Source organism: Macrosteles quadrilineatus, unplaced genomic scaffold, assembly GCF_028750875.1.
Source record: "Macrosteles quadrilineatus isolate MER2022 unplaced genomic scaffold, UCM_ALF_1.0 Scaffold_1__1_contigs__length_201487025, whole genome shotgun sequence".
Classification (NCBI taxonomy): domain Eukaryota; kingdom Metazoa; phylum Arthropoda; class Insecta; order Hemiptera; family Cicadellidae; genus Macrosteles; species Macrosteles quadrilineatus.
The window spans coordinates 141,050,662-141,062,094 of record NW_026542594.1 but is presented as its reverse complement, the minus strand read 5'-3'; the positions used below and the strand labels follow the sequence as shown (position 1 = coordinate 141,062,094).

The 11,433-nt window shown below is 37.7% G+C and overlaps 1 long non-coding RNA gene across 1 annotated transcript; it reads right to left on the bottom strand.

Moving 5' to 3' along the window:
* Positions 1 to 265: 265 nt before the first annotated feature.
* LOC128983102 (uncharacterized) lies at positions 266 to 10,348 on the bottom strand. Its single transcript, XR_008489795.1, has 3 exons — positions 10,237 to 10,348; positions 3,084 to 3,223; positions 266 to 755 (listed from the first exon to the last, which is right to left on the bottom strand). It is a non-coding gene; the product is annotated as an uncharacterized LOC128983102 (long non-coding RNA).
* Positions 10,349 to 11,433: the final 1,085 nt, after the last annotated feature.

Sequence of the window (11,433 nt, the reverse complement as noted above, 5' to 3'; positions counted from 1 at the left end):
GAAAAGGAGGAGAAGGAAAAGGAGAACGCAGAAAATTTGTGAATTTTCAAACTAGTTTTTCTTGGCTCAAACAGTAGCCTACCGTTACAAGTACAAATGTTTTCAAGCAAATTGAAATTAATGAAAAATGTAAAAATGAACAAAACAAATAAATATGAACTATTTTTTCATAAATATTTTGGCCTCCAGGGACCTCAAAACGAAAAATTAAATCGGTCCCGGGTCCACGTCTTACCATGAGTAAATGGGAAATTCGCTAACAACATTTCATTTCATATAATTTTATTCATTTCAGTACATCAATACAGGAATAGCGATCTATACTATATAAAGTTGTAAATGATTAATTTACTAAGTATCAAAATATAAGAAGGTTTCAACTGACTTATACAATCCCCGCCCATAGAACAGGCACCCTGCTAGTTAAATATCAAGATGTCTCTTTTCACCCAAGACAAGGTCAGTTAGTGAAAGTAATCATTTTAACAAACTTAATAAACAGTATATTTTTTCAACAGGCAGAAGTACAAACAAATATTAAAAATTTAAGAAAACATTTTCATAAAAACAATAAAATTATCTGAATTTAATAATCTAAATGAGAAAAAAATGTAAATAAAAGTAGGCCTATACTGATGTACAAAATAAATATTAAACTAATCAACATAATGAATCTAAACTGATTTGTCTCCACTTCTTCAGCCTCCTCTCCCCCAACCTCCATGCCTCCATCGTCATCCACCCTGTCATCAGGCCTGGAATATAACAGAACAAAAATTAATATTAAAAACTGTATTCTGAACAAGTCTAGTCTTTTTATGCATACTTCTATTATTATTTATTGTGATCAGTGGCGTACTGAGGGGGGGGGGGGGGGGGGGTTCGCACCAGGCCCCACACCAACATAGGCCTCCAAATATCAGGGCCGTATTGCCCTAATGGCAGATAATGTGATTTCCGAGGGCTTCGGCCTGGGAAGGGGACTCACTTGGGGCCTCAAAAGAATGTTTTATTCTCTTAATAAATTTTCTCACAATCTGTTAGAAATAGGGGGTACAATAATCCAAGTTTAACTTGTATTCTCATGATAGCCGAAAGCGTCTGCAAAGATTGCCTGATCAAAATTTACGACTACCAGCGATCGCGGGATGACGATAATCAGGCCTCGCAACCGCGAAAGATGTTCACGATTGCCCCGAGGATGCCCACGATTTTAACCACTGCCGACCGTGGGAGACAAAGATGATGACCCTTCAAACACGGAAGACGGTGCCTGTCGGAGGGTGGTGGGGATAGGGGGGGGGGATAATGATTCAAGGCCTACGTGCGGACATTTTTAGTTGCAATGGAGCTGTGGACAGCTGAGCACCATGAAATTGTAGTGAAAGTGTTTTTTAAAAGTGGCAATTCCGGTGTAGCTGTTCAGGGGTAGTGCCGTAGACGTTTCAACGTGGGTCCAAGGGGAAAAGTCTTAACTTGAAACAACATTTTGCTGTGGGTCTGCACGTAGATAAGCTGTAGCTCTGCACATGTCTGGCCACTCAGTAGAAGAATTTTATGATATGACCTGCACTTTTTATTCATACAAAACGGCAATCGTGCAACAGTTAAAGCCCAGGGGCTAAGCAAAGTGCATCTCATTTTCAGAACAAGTGATTGATTTGATTAAACGTGACAAAATTGCGTTATGAGTGACGAATCACACTTTCAACCACAACACATAGTCTTCCTCCCTCACTCTCTAAGTTCTCTGGCGTCCGGGCTGACCTGTTGATTTTAGTTTCAATGCTGAACTAGTAGCTCTAAAGTTGCTATCCAAAATGATGTTGCGAGTTGGGACTTTTCTTCTTTGATTCACATTGAAACGTCTACTGAACAGCTACACAGGTATAGCAACTTTTAACACATTCGCTGCGGCCCATCAAACGGCAGGCGTAGCCCCAGTGCGGCGCAGCCCGCAGCGTCGAACAAACTTGATTGCCGGGTGATTGGCTTTCATATTTCGGTATGACGAATATCAAATAACATGTCGTGATGACCTGTTTTATGACAAGAGTTGACGTAGTTTGCTAAACACCCACAGATAGCAGCACTGCTTGGAATATAGCCGGTCCCATTGTATTGCCAATAGGAGGGAGAAGGACGGGACACCAAGTTGATTTTTAAGTTTGCCAGACAGGGATTTTATGGGGAAATTTTACTACAAACCTACAACACAACCAAAAGCAAGTCACCCACTACACGCTAACAAAGTATAGGTCTGCCTTTGACCGACGCTAGAGGAAAAACGAAGATATACGAAAGGCATTGCCGAGCGTATCTGATCTGTTACGGCAGCACCTGAACACAGCTCGGCCCATATCCGATCGGCTACGCCCGCAGTGAACGTGTTAAAAACACTTCCACTTCAAAAATACATGGTGCTCAGCTGTCCACAGCTCCATGGCTACTAAAATTTGTTCGCACATTAGCTTTGTAACACCCCTATTTCCACCACCCTCCGCCACACACTGGATTGACAGGGCGGCAAAGAAAACCGTCAAATAATTTTGTTTGTCAAAAAAAATTAATTACCGGTAATTAATTTTGTTTGCCCTGAATGACCTTTTTTATTTCTTAAGATAACAAATTGGCTTGTTGGGCAACGTTTTATGTCAAATGATGAGGTCATCACTGAAACAGAAGAGTATTTTGTAGGCTTTTCAAGTTTGTAGGGTAACTTACTATTTATTTGAACAGCATTTGAAGGAGGTTGGAGAAACTTTAAGATAAGTGTATAGAGCTAAATAAAAGGAGATTATAACAAAATAAATCAAATTTATCCCAAAACTGTTATTCTATGTTTTTTTAAGGACTTATTGAACCTCGCTCGTACTAAATACCTTATTGATCTATCAGAATTGTTCTACTTGTTTCAACTGCTTCTGTTGGCAACGCTTTTCCATTTCTCTTAAAATAATTTTTGTTTCAGTACTTGTTAAAATGCTCGTTATTCTAGGAATTCAGGAGGGTTATGCGACATAGGTTTCAGGACACGGCCCTGGATTTATAAGTATTAAATTTAAGGAAATGGCAAAACTTACCATAAGTTAGTTCTCTTCAATCTTCGTCTTTACTTCGCCCCATCCTCCATCTCCTCTACCTCTGGCAACTCTCCCCTGTATCCTCCAATGTCGGAGGATATTAATTACAACGCCCCCATTCTACTGGTAGGCTACAGGCTCTGTACAGAAATATTGCAAAAAATAAAAAATAGTGTTATACAAATAATTTTAGTCTAACAAATAATACAAGAGTGTAGACTCCTTCTAGATTTGCGATATTCAAATAGGTACAGCTAGTAGAAGAAAATTTGTTAGCAATCTGGGTCAAGCTAATATAAATATTAAAATTTTTAATCAATAATTTGGTTTGGACAAAATAAATTGCTTCAAACATTAATTCATTGTTATTTCCCAATTTGCAAGAATGCAAGCTATAGCCTAATTAAAACAACATGTTAAGAGATGTACGGTAATCCAAATAAATTTTAAGTAGGGGCCTAGTTTTAAATTGTTATAAAAAACTATAAATTTGCATACAGATTATATATTATCCTCATGTTCCACCAAAAACTATTGCAACTAGTGGGCGAAGTGGCACTTTGCTACACATCAGAGAAATGTTTAAACGAAAGTATCTTGAGTGCAGCAAAGGCAGTTTGCACTTGTGTTACAAACTATATTTTTCTTACAGTTATTATAAAACATATAAATAATTAGTCTTTCAAACTCTGTTCAACACGTTTCTAGGTTAGGTTAAAACCAAACATTGGTGAAATGGTAAGCTGTACCTGATGAAGAAGCCTATTAAACTTAGTAGGCAAAAAAAGCCACGGTTAGTAATTGTTGGAGACAGCCATGCGAGACACTGTGGGGAAGAGTTGAGACACATGGGCTGCAAAGGGGGGTGCGGTAGTCAAGCTCAGGCTATCGTGCTGCCCGGAGCACCCATGGCCACAGTGTTGGTTACAGCTAAAAAGGAGCTTAAGGATATGACACCGAAGGACACCTGTGTTGTGGTTGGTGGAACTAACAATGTAACGGCTCAGTCCATTAATAATGTAAAACAGGTGCTTGCTGAAATAGAACAAACTCTGATCCAACCAAAAAACCTGATCGTCGTTGAAACGCCCACCTTGATATCAAAAACTGTCCCAAATGAAAATATAAAGAAACAAAATACCCTGATTAGAGAATTTTGTGTCAGGAACAAGGTAGCCTACCTAAGCCTAAACTCAATGATTGATCGCAATTGCTACACAAAAAGCGGAATGCACCTAAACAAGCTTGGGAAAGAAACTATGTGCAGTATAATACTAGCCTACCTGACTTCAATTGATTTGAATTTGAAATCAAAAACTCTAATGAGGAAGCTTGATTTACCTAAGCCTTCTGAAACTACAAAAACTTACAATCTACCACTGAAACCTCTCCAATCACAAATGACTTGCAATTGACAGCCAACACTTCTGAAATTAAAAAAATCTCACAATCGGCAATCGAAACCTCTAAAAACATGACAAAAAACTTGCAACCGGCAACCGAAACAGAAAACACTTAGATCGTAAGAACAGAATAAGGTTCACACAGAAAAACAATTTTAAGATAACTCATTTGAATGTAAGGGGAATCACAAATAAAATTGAACAAATCGAACATTTTTTAGAATCAGAAAACCCAGATTTATTTCTTATTAATGAACATGGTCTAGACCAAAATAGCCTATCAGAATTAAGAATAGAAAACTTTGAATTTATTGCTGGTTATGGCAGAGAGTATAAAAATATGGGTGGTGTAGCAATTTTCAAAAATAAAAATTCCATAAAACTCGATAGCCTTAAGTCCACAGACATAGGAATAACTTTTTCAAAAGAAACAATTTTTGAGTGTGCTGAAATAAGTTTTTCTGTGAGAAATAAACAGTTTGTAGTAGCTTCCATGTACAGGTCTCCATACAGCAGCAACCTTGATGAATACTTTAGCAAATTAAATGAATATCTACTTAAACTGAACATTAAGAATAAATATATAGTAATAGTCTCAGATTTCAATATCGACTTGATCAAGGATGACAACACTTACCACAGATTTGCAACTCTGATTAAAAGTTTTGATATGAAACCAAACATTTTTGAACCAACTAGAATTACAGACACAACCAGCACATGCATAGACAATTTTTTAACCGACTTTGAAATATTATCAGCAGCAGTAAAAGAACCCCATATTTCAGACCACTGTGCTATCTCAATAGAAATAAGCCTACCTGAAATTATCTCAAACCAAAATAAAACCTTAGAAAAAAGAATAATTACTGATGAAAATCTTCATGAACTTAAAATAAGGCTACAGTCAGAGGACTGGAACTCAGTATATGATGCTCCTGATATTAATACCAAATATGATAGCTTTATAGAAACATTCAAATATTATTTTGATATCAGCTGCCCGAATAAAAAAACAAAACTTAATCTTAGTCGCAAAGGAAAAAACAAATGGATGAACAATGAGATAATAGGTGCAAAGGAAAAAATGTTCCAACAATACTCTGTATGGAGGCTGACAGGAATGATATCTGACAAAGAATTATACCTAAAGCTTAAAGATAAATATAAAAACAAAATACAGGAAAGTAAAATAAAATGGGCACACGATTGCATATCCAGCTCAAAAAATAAATCTAAAGACTCTTGGAAGATTATAAACAGCATTAGGCCAAAAGAAAATTCAGACTGTAATAATATTATACTGAATATTGACGGTAACAAAATAGAAAATCCTATAGAAGTGTGTGAAACCCTAAATGACTATTTTGTTAATGTTTCGAAGCTTGTTAACAAGGATCAGGAAACCCATGCCTTATCTGGTTTTAGGAGGAATGGCACTGCTGAACTTGGAGAATTTCATTTGATTACATCTGCCTACCTTCTGGATTTGTTCTCAAAGCTACCATCTAAACACTCTAGTGGTGTAGATGGAATCAGTATGCATGTCCTAAAATATTGTAGGGAGGAAGTGGCAGTTCCTCTTACCCACATTGTCAATTTTTCACTGACATCTGGAACTTTCCCTCAGAATTGCAAAATTGCAAAAATAAAACCAATTTTTAAAAAGTCAGACAGAACTGATCCGGGGAATTATCGCCCAATCTCTCTCCTACCAGTTGTTTCAAAATTGATTGAGAAAGTTGTTTCGGAGCAACTTAGCAACTTCTTGGAAAAAAATAACATATTGTGTGACAGACAATATGGTTTTAGACGCAACAAATCAACAAAATTGGCACTCATTGATTTCATCAACAGCAGTATAGACGCAATGGAGGCTGGAGAGACGGTAGTTGGTTGTTTTGCTGATCTCTCCAAAGCCTTCGATTGTGTCGAACCTGCGATTCTATTGGAAAAATTGGCATCAATTGGAATCTCAGGACTTGCGCTGAAGTGGCTCACATCCTATATGAGCAACCGATTCCAAGTCACTGAGATTCAAAAAAACTCAAATTCAAAAACTGAAAGAATTTCATCAACAAAAAAATTGATCTCCAATGGCGTCCCCCAGGGATCTGTCCTTGGACCTCTCCTTTTCTTGGTCTACATCAACAACATCACAGATACTGTTCCGCAGGACAGCGTCTACCTCTTTGCGGATGATACAACGTTGTTCGTAAGGGGAACTGACGACGCGGCCCTGGAGGCAGAATCTAATCAAAGAGCAAATGATTTGGCTGACTTTTTTTCCTCAAACAAACTCAAATTAAATTCACAAAAAACAGGATACATGTGTATCCAAACTGCAAAAAGACAAAATTTAAAAAATAATAGGACTCCGAACCTATTAATTGGAGAGGATCAAATTCAAATTTAAAAAACTGCCGACTTTTTGGGGGTGAGATTGGACGATAAATTGAGCTGGGATGCACAAATAAAAAAAAACTGGAGGGGTCTATGGCTCGAGGGGTCTTTGTACTTCGAAGAATAAGAACCTTCGGAAACCTGGCTCTCTCTAAACTTGTGTATTTTGGCCTAATAGAACAGCACATTTTGTATTCAATCATTCTATGGGGAGCTGTTAAGAAGAATATTGACCAGATCTTTGTTTGGCAGAATATGGCAGTAAGAGCAATCTTGGGCATGCCGCCTCGGACCAGCTGCAAAAATGTTGATAAAGAACTTGGCTTTCTCACAGTCCCTTCACTTTATATCTATGAATCAGTTTGCTATATAAAATCACAGAACATTAAACCAACTTTTACAAATCACACTTACAACACACGAACAAAGGGCACACATGCAGTCCAACATAAACTCACAAAATTTGAACACAAACCAGATTACATGGGAATGAAATTGTACCAGGCCCTACCGAAAAAATTACTTGAAATTCAGAGCTTAACAAAATTCAAATCAGAATTAAAAAAATATCTAGTAGAGTTAAGTTTAGAGGACATAGACAGTTACCTAGACGGTGACAAAAATTAGTATTAAGCTGGTTATTCTTTGTATTAACCCTGACCTGTCCAATTCCTTAAGGCAAAGGACTACGGACGGAGAGATCATGTATCATGTATGTATGTATCGTAGTCGTAATATCTTGAATGGGTAGCCAACTTATTTTCAAGTGTACGTATGTATTATGTGTCTAATAAAACCTTGCTGTTCTGTGTTGTTTGGTTGGAATACTGGAGTGTGGCAAAAAAAAGAGTGCGGTAAAAGTAAGTAAATTGCAGCAATTAGCAACTTTTTGTGCTATAATAAGTGCAAGGAAGGCCACTTTGTCAGGTGACAGTTGGAAAAATAATTCACATGCGCTTCATTTTGAAAACTGTGAATGACTGACTTAAACAACCTTTTTATTATTACTGTTATCATGTTAAAATGTGTAATTTTACGCACAGGCCGCCTAGTTATTAGTTTATAACTAATGTGATAACTGTATACACACATTGTTTTTGTCCTATGAAGCTACATGCACTAGTCCGGAATTTTAATTCACATTTCACACTTCAGCCTAGGTCTAGGGCTGTGGTATTCACACAAAAGAAAATAATAAAAATAAATAATAAAATCCATTGGTCATCTGCCAGGATTTGAGCCCGGTACTGAAGTTCTGCTCGCTCCCCTAGGGTAAAGAATTTAGTCAGTTGTAGGCATTAGGCAGGCCTATAAAATATGTAGGAGGCTATGACTGAGCATTGGAACGCCGATAAATATGATCAGTCATTAATATTAATCGGGGCCAATCCTATGAGCGAAGACAGAATCATATTTAGTAAATAAAGTTGTCACTTCCAATTGCTTGTTGTTGAAAACAATCAGCTGTACAGGCTAAAGTTACTTCACCCACCACGGGCGTCGCCGCCATAGGGGACATGGGGGACGCGTCCCCCACAATATTTGAAAAGTCAGTTTGGTCCCCCATCCCAAATTTTAAAAGGAATTTTAATAATCATACAGAATGCGTGTTCACCCGATCGATCGTTGCCAGCAAGCAGGGTGCTCGCTTCGCTGTGTGATTCGGAAGCGTACGACATGATGCGGTGGTGGAGGGGTGTTCTGATTCACGATCCTCGAGTTGCACTATGGATGCCTAGACGCTTGTCTTGAATGTCTTCTCGCGTTTCAGTCCGTTCCGTCACCGTCAGTCGTTGATACTACATACATTTATATGTAGGCCTACGTTAACCCTTTTCTCCTCGTGTGCTGTATCTGTCGGTAGTATCGGTTATAGTTCTTTTAGGTTAGTTGATACTTTTTGGAAGAGTTGATACTTGAACCTTGAACTGTTTATTGTCTAATGAAGCGAGCAGAAGGCCGAAAACAAATTGTTTATATAAAAACCTGCTTGTAAAAATGTAAGATTGTGAGTTTAAATATTAGTGTTCAAACGTCATTGAATTCGATACTATACATATTGTGACAGATCTAAGAAATGGAGAAAAAAAGTAAGGTTAAAAAAACATATCTACTTGCTTGCATGGCATATAACATGTGAAATGGAAGGTTTTAGGACAATTGGGCACAGTTCACAGTTCTATCCATTAGAAATGGCTTTATAAAGTCACCAATCACCATACGGCTTTTGGGAGATATGGCTTCGTAGTCTACAGTAGGCCTATGTTTTGAAATTCATGAATGCAAGTTCGTCATAGTTTGATTTTTAAAATGTATACTTGCTCATGACAAAGACAAATAACAGGTTAAACGGGAGGTTTTTGGACAGTTGGACACAGATATAGACATTAATAATGGCTTTATAGTCAGTAAACAGCTTTTGTGAGGATACGGCCGTAGCCGACAATATTTTTTGAGATTTATGAATGAATGCGATCGTCATAGTTAGTTTTAAAAATGTCTAATTATTCATGACAAATAAAGGGGGAAAAGGGAGGTTATGCACACAGTTCTAGACGTTAAAACTGGCTGTATAAAGTCACCAAACGGCTTTTAGGAGGATATGACCTGTCTACAGCGTGTTTTTAAATTCATTAATGCAATCGTCTTTAGTTTAATTTTTAAATTGTCTATTTGCTCATGACAAACAACAGGTGAAATGGGAGTTTATGGACAATTGGGCACGGTTTTTGGTGTTAAAAATGGCTTTAAAAGTGACCAAACTGCTTTGAAAATTACCAATTTTTGGACCCCCCGCCCTTGTTGGGGGGTGCGGAGCACCCCTCAAGCCCCCCGGTGGGCACCCCCTTCCTACATTTGTCCCCCTCAATCTTTTGATGCTGACGACGCCAATGTCACCCACAGTTCATTCTACTTGTCAATGTCATCCACCCTACCTTGACTATTCAAACATTTTGAGCGGCGGTTTATTCCGTTTCAGTAATATTCATCTGCGGTGAAAAATAGTAGTCTATTTGGATTCAGTACGGTACGTAAAATACTACGCAGAGGATACGGGTCCGGTAACCGGACGTGGATTAGGCATCCGGCAGTTACTGTCATAACCTAACCTAACCAACCAAACTTGCTGATAATGAAATAAACCGAATGAAGGTTGAATTCTGTCCATAAAAAAAATTTATAAACGCAAACAATTCAAACCAAAGATATTGTACAGTTAACAATAAACCCACACAAATATGGACATTAGGCCTAGGACATAAAAATGTTCTTTCCATTTACGATAACCCAACCTAACATAACCGCCGCAAAGCGCTGTATATCTGTAGCCTCCGGATAATACTTACCAAAGTACCGATTTGAACTTTGAATAACTTTGTTATCACGGCAGTATGGTAATAGCCTCCAGGGTACACAACTCTGGTCTCTCTATATCTCTCATCTGCAGTGATGTCGATGGCAATGTCGTCCAGAAGGGTTAGTCCTCTTAACTTATTGGTTCAAGACAATAGGGTATTTAAACTAGAGACCAATTTGGGCTCAGGTCAAATTACAGCCTTTGCTCCAGGATCATCTATAAAATTAACATTGAAGTCATCAGCAATGAATGATATAATCCAAGACTAGTCTTACACCAAATACAAACCTCTCTAGAATATTTTACAGCACTTAAGTTTACGTCCTACTTACACTCATTCCAATGAATATATTTCTTTAATACTTTCTTTCTTAACTTATTACTTGGCGACCATACAAAGTAGGTATTTTAAGCCAAGTATGAATGGAGATAAGTATAGGATGAGTGGCGCGATCTTGTAGTCTTGTTAGTAACTAAAAGACCGACATTCCTTAGACACAGCTGTTAATTAATAGCCCATACAGCTAATGGCAACTAAGGGACCTACAGTTTATAGTGGAATCCGAACCACATTATTGCCTTGGTATAGGCCTAACTTATACGAATTGGTCTAATTATCAGGATAGTAGGCCTACTGCGGAGAGTCGTAGTAAGTACTCACTCGTGCGGACGTTAATCCACACCAGGGAGTATCGAATCCACAGTGCATGCCTATAAATATCCACAATTCGTGACCTACTAACTTAGTAGCTGGATTACAGGACGACGCCACACGTCCCAGTCATAAGTTATTGATTATTTCATTCGATAAACTTAGGCCTAATCCTATATCAAGTTTGGTTAGTTAGGGTAAAACCTAACCTAACTAAAGGAATGCAATATTCAAAATACTAAATAGTCTATGTATTTAATATCTTTCATTTGAATAAATGTAGGACATAGCCTAAACTAAAGTGCAGCCAAATATTTTTACATAAACAAATTCTCGAAGTTGACACTGGGTCAGTGGGGATAAGAGACAATCCTAATAGCCTAGGGATTTGCCTATTCAGACATTTGCAATAATATTGCTCTATGAATTATGATCCATAATTAATTAGCCTACGAACAAGCTGTATCTTAGGTTCTTGTTGGTATCTTACCTCTTACCTTCTTGTTGGTGACTTACCTAAGTTAGTGTCTGGTA